This window comes from Lissotriton vulgaris, unplaced genomic scaffold (assembly GCF_964263255.1).
Source record: "Lissotriton vulgaris unplaced genomic scaffold, aLisVul1.2 SCAFFOLD_2296, whole genome shotgun sequence".
NCBI classification, from domain to species: domain Eukaryota; kingdom Metazoa; phylum Chordata; class Amphibia; order Caudata; family Salamandridae; genus Lissotriton; species Lissotriton vulgaris.
This window is the reverse complement of record NW_028249665.1, coordinates 300,986-307,001: the sequence shown is the minus strand read 5'-3', so window position 1 is coordinate 307,001 and position 6,016 is coordinate 300,986. Positions and strand designations below refer to the sequence as shown.

Genomic DNA, 6,016 nt, shown 5'->3' with positions numbered 1-6,016 from the left:
TAAAGGAATTAAGAACAGTAGGGCATATTACCAACAACTAGCAATAATTATCGCTATGTTGGTTTAGCTGCGATATTTTTATCGCCGAGCTGCGGCGATTTTTATCGCTTAGGAACCTTGCTATTATCAAGGTTTATCTCCTAAGCGATAAAAATCGGCCGAAATGTATGAATATCGCTGAAAAGTCTGAGATATTCATGCATTACCGAGCTAATGCTCTTAGCCATGTTATCCACCTACCATTGGATAACATGGCTAAGAACTGCTCAGGGCAGGTGTTAGCTTTTGGAGATATTCGCGCTTAGCGCGAATATCTCCAAAAGTTGGTAATAGGAGATAGCGATGTTAGCAACTGTTTCCAGTCGCTAACATCTTGGCACGCCCACTTTGCATGTCATTAGTGATAAATATCACTGACATGCAAAGTGGGGCCCAAGATGGTCGCTATCTCCTACTAGCTCTCGCTAACTGGTGTTAGCGACAGCTAGGTAATAGGGAGATAATTTTATCTCCGCTTTCTTGGCTTTTAAAGCCAAAAAAGCGGAGATAAACCCCCTTGATAATATGCCCCAGTATACTTAATACTAATCCAAAGCCAGCTTATTCCCATGGGGTAATCTGAGCTTTCTGAACCCATTGTTGTACCTGCTCAAGTGCTATTGTCAAAAATTGTTTAGCTGATCTATTTACTAACATGATTAATTCGAGATGGTTGCCTCCTGTTTAAGGTCAGGAAAATGCTCACAAAATCATCTACTTACATCAGATTGAGCAGTTCCTCCTCACAGTTCTGTATTGTTTCATTGTTTCTTTCTACCATGCAAATACAATCTAAAGAGTGGCGATGTTTAGACCAGGCCCTTTCAATCAAGAAGAGGCCTGAGTTTGGGTGAATCGCTAGCAATGATCAAACTCCCCTTCACTCACCACTGGCAATAGCCTTCTGCATTTGCTTCTAAGTCAAACATTAGCCTCAACTTCTTAGATCTAATTATCACACTACATATTGTCCAGTATGTATTGCATTCTAGGATTGTTTTCGCAACTGTCTCTAGCCCGACCCCGAGGACCTTTCGCAAGGTGACCAAGTAAGACTGCAAAGGAACTAAAGACAAAAGGGTTCTGTGGGACACCACTGATGGCTCCTTCCATAGCATCAATAACACATTTCAGATCTTGTTGAATCTCTTAACAACTCATTTTGACCGGCGGATGGAAATCTATGGGCAACCTTTACTCATCACACATACTGTTTGTGTAGCCTGACTGAACTTGGTCCCACTTTCACTGATTGTTTTTTAGAGGAACACCACCCAACAGAAAAGTCAATAAAGACATTTGCCGCCACTTGTACATCAATACTTCTGTGGCTCGCAACCCTGGAGTACTAGGTGGCATGGTCTGTGTCCTACATAATTTACCTGTTCTCATTGGTGATCTAAAGATCTGGAGCACCAACAATGTCCATCTCATTCTCTCAAAAGGCATCTCCAGCACTGTCAGTGGGATTCATGGTGTCTCAGTTAAGCATTATTACTTCAAATTGTCTTGGCAAATCAATCAAGAACAAGGGTTGTCTTTCATTTTTACACTCTTTTTGTCTAGCAATATTCCTGGGCAGCCTTTTGTAGGCACTTGCTTACCAAAACATCCTGGCAATTCAATGTCAGAAGACAGGCTCCACAAAAAGCTTCTGTTAGTCTGTGGCATCATTAGTGTTCTTGTGATTTCAGGCGCACGATAAAGGAGATTTTACTCACAGGACATAAATAACAATCAAGGATTCTTAGCTCTTGCCTGTGTTCTAGCCTTATTCAAATTTAACTCTTCATGAGAGAGTCATCAACCTGTCTGTGCCTCACAGTGGACTGCCGAGGTAATGCCTGCTTGTCCACCTCCTCCATTTCGGATAAGGGTTAGCCAGGCATCTCATATTCTTCTTCAGCAAAATTAGGTAACTCCTAGCTCAATACTTTTCCCACTGCACTTTTCCATGCACTTTGAGTATTCTTGCCACCGTAGGTGCTTGGTTTGCTTTCTCATGCTAACTGCTCATTGGTTTTTTTGTGAACAGTAACCTTCAATTTGTGAGGGGGGGAAGGGACAGAGGTTGGTTGGTTAATGGAAGGGGGCAGGTTTTTTTTTTTTACATTTGGGATAAGTTGCAGAGGCCATGTTATGCATGGCTCCCCATTACCCCTCTTCTCATGCAGAGCAGTTGAAAGCACAGGCATATTATTTTAAAGGAACAGACATATCATGAAAATATAGATGGGTAAAAAATGTTACTCTCTTTGTCTATTTAATGTCCCCCGGAATCCTTCAGTGAAACATATCAGTTATTGACCTCTGCATTTATATGTACAACCTATGTGCATTCAGACCCAAGAGAATGTTTTTTTGTTAATAAATAACTGTCCAACACATATAAACATTAAGTTGCTTACTAAAACATTCCTTAGTTTTAACATCACTTCTCTGAATTATGTTTGAAATCAGAGGATAAAAAGAATACTTCCTTTGGGTACATAACTATGCCAGCCAATCAGCCAGTGTCTTCTGTTTTCTAGAATTTAAGTATACATACACATTCTGTACGCTATAAACCCATGTTACTTCACTATGTCAATTTACTTGTAGGCACCTTTAGGAGCCGTACCATGTATTCTGTACAGTTTACCAAAGTTTCAGCTGGCCACAAAAACGACCTATTAATAATTGTGCCCTTGCTAACAAACACAATCACTTCATGTACTTCTCATCCGTTCCTGTTTGTGGAATTTCCACTTCTAGCTTGAGAGCAGTGTCATTGTAGTAAATTGTTTAGCATCAGGGTTGGATGTGTAAGGCGGGCACTCAGGCAATGGGCCGGTATCGGAGATGCAGATGTGGGCCACTTTTTGGTGGGGTGGGTGGCCAATTTGGGCTGTGTCTGTGCTGTTCAGATGCAGCCAGTGGCCCAATGGGGGCCTGAGCAGCCTTTCATGAGGCAGATGAGACACTAGTACATCCCTTTCACCAAGCAAAGGTGTCATTCTCTGTCTCCTGCTGGGCCAACCCATTAAGGAATACAGATTGAGCAGGGGCACCTGAGAAGAAGTGGTCTTACATATATTCAGGTGTGGTTCTCCACTAATCTGTGCATAATTAGCCCCGGCAACATTGGCATTTTCTTTAGCTCAGGGAAGTTAAGAAAACATGCTTTTTTTAGGGGACCCCGCCCCCCTGTTTTCATTACACATTTATAAAACACTGAGGCAGTGTTTTTCGAAAAAGCCCACTCCGCAAATGTGGGCCACTTGATTTTTAGGGTGTCCTGCTCTATTTTAGATCCCAATCCTACCCTGTTTAGCATATGATTGTTGTGCTAGGATGCTAGTATTTTAAGTGATGTAGCTGGAAGCAACGATGGGGTCAGAAAAGATATTTAAAGATCAGTCAATAGTCAAATGATTTTCAGAAAATAATTCCCTAGTATGGTTTTCACTGATTACTTTATGTCTTTATTCAAAATGCCCATGTGCTCCTCCCATTGTGACATTGTCTATCTTGATAAAAAGAGTTGGGCCATTTCCAGAGCATCACGATTAAAGTTTTTCATTATTTTTCACTCCGGAGGCTTTCACAAATAGTAATAATGATGATCCCCCAAATGAAAGATGGTCCTATGTTATATCTATAATAGTAGGTTAGATTTTACATTTTAAACATACTAAAATAGTATTGAGAACAATGCAACCAGGGCTGAGGCCCAAGAGATGAGATGTCCAAGCTAATGGACAATGTTATATGTTGAAGTACTAAACATGTACAACAATGTATAGACAGAGGTGTTAATGCTCTTTTCAGATGTGATCAAAAAGGAAGTGGCACTTACTTGCTTTCTTGAGCTAGTTGTGCTTTTGCTTCCTTTAGAAGGGAGCTTAATTGAGCTGTAGGGCTTGCCCTGGTGCTTGTAGCTCATCCTGTCAGGGTCCTGTGGTGTTGAGGGCAAAGGGTTCATGAAGAGTATCCGTGCTATTAAGCCATACAAAACAGTGGCCAAGACCAGGGGTATGACATAAAAGATTGTAAAGTCCAGAAAGTAGATGGGTGTGTATAGATTTCGTGAAACCCGGTAACCACAGTTGACTTGAACACCATCTGAGAATGTCACCTCTTTGGTGTCCACCAGAAAGAACCACATCACGCAGTACATAGAGGTGAACATCCACACGAAAGCAATGATCTTCTTGGCCCTGGAGACGGTGCATATAAACTGAGCTTTGATTGGGTGGCAAATGGCAATATACCTTTCAACGGTGAATGCTGTGATGGAGCAGGCTGAGATATTGATGCCAAGGTACTGCAGGTAGGTGATGCACAGACAGCCGGCATAGCCATATACCCATGAAGCAACTACCTCGGAGATGTTTGGAAGTCCAGCGGCAAGAAGGACAATGAGGTCCGCGATGGCCAAGCTGACCAAGTAGCAGTTAGTTGGGGTCATCATATGCTTGGTTCGTAACACAACCATCACCACCATTATGTTCCCTGCAATGCCTATTCCACAAATTAGAAGCACTAGAAAAATGGTTATGACTTGCACTTCTAGTGTGTTTTGTGGCATTTTTTCTGATGTTTCGTTTCCTGAGGTCATGTTCACAAATGAGAACCCTGAAGCGAGTGTCTCGTTGTCCATGGTGTCTTCGGGTTCCTCTGCCTAGGGTTCCTGATGCTAGTGACAGTTGACACTGTGCGAGTGTACTCCTTTTTTGGCAAGTTCAAGAATCCTGTGAAAGAGAAAGGCAGAGAAACACACTTATTTGGGTGAATAAAGATCAAAATTCCAAATACATATACCTTAATACCATTGTGGAATCTCTATAGCTGAAGATTGTTAGTGATTACTACGCATGTAATAATTAATATAATTATATAGCAGACTCTACCATTTTTTGTGTCTAATCTTTGACAACTGGTGTTAATAATGTATTCAGCTGAGTGGTGCTTATTTGATTGCCCTCATAAGGCCAAAAGGCTTAAAGGCGAAGTGGACCCCTCGAAATTGCAACCTGCCACAATCAGGAAATCTTCACACTAGATGCATTAGTCCACTAAAATATATTTCCACCTTACATAGAACTCGCCAATCCCTGCGGGACCTGTTCTTCTTAATGACGGACCCCTTTAAAAATCTCACTGCACGGAGAGCAGTAACACATGGACCAATGTCAATTCTGCCACTTTGCTTTTAAATCCTTCTGCAATTAATGCAAAGGAATTTAAAAAAAAATGATGTTAGTTCTTTTTGATGCTAAACACTGTTGACTTTAATGTATCAGTCACGGCTCAGACCTTTCAACCAAGGTGTCCTTCTGAAAAGAAAAAAAAAAAAAAGTACTGTGTTCATAAGCCAGCTCTTAAGCGGTTGGATTTCGCCATTAACCATTTATATGTTCTGAAACAGGAGTGCGCTCTAAATTTGGTAATTCATGTAACAGTTGCAATGCATGCTCGGGGTAGAAAATACACTTTCAAAATGTACTGTTACTCTTCAGATATTCCTATAAAATGACAATAAACATAAGTTTTTGACTAAACCGAGCACAAATGACCGCTCCCAATCTCACTTTAGAGAAGATGCAGTTTAATAGTAAAGCTATTCTTAATTAGTGGCCAGACTCCTAAAGCGTTTTGTGGCTTACAAATGGTATAAATGCTCTATACAGGAACACTTAGCAAAAGTTAGGGGCAGTGGAGCTACGAGATATAAATACCAGCCCAGGTTTCACCCCGTTAACCCTTTATCAAAATTACCTGGTTACGTTTTGTTAGTTTTCCCAACTTCCGTTATAAACCTCAAATGTAAGTCTATTGAACACAGGCTACGACACAAAAGAATAAGAACTAGCAATAAACCCCGAAATTAAGAGAGTATACACACACCACATTCAGAAAGCAAGCAAGCTCTCACAAAGCATACCAATCAATTAGGGAAAACAACCGTCGGTCCAGTGACTACACATTACAAGTA

At 41.0% G+C, this 6,016-nt stretch overlaps 1 pseudogene; it reads right to left on the bottom strand.

Annotated features, from left to right (window-relative positions):
• Positions 1 to 3,877: 3,877 nt before the first annotated feature.
• Positions 3,878 to 4,715, bottom strand: LOC147663502 (thyrotropin-releasing hormone receptor pseudogene; annotated as a pseudogene).
• Positions 4,716 to 6,016: the final 1,301 nt, after the last annotated feature.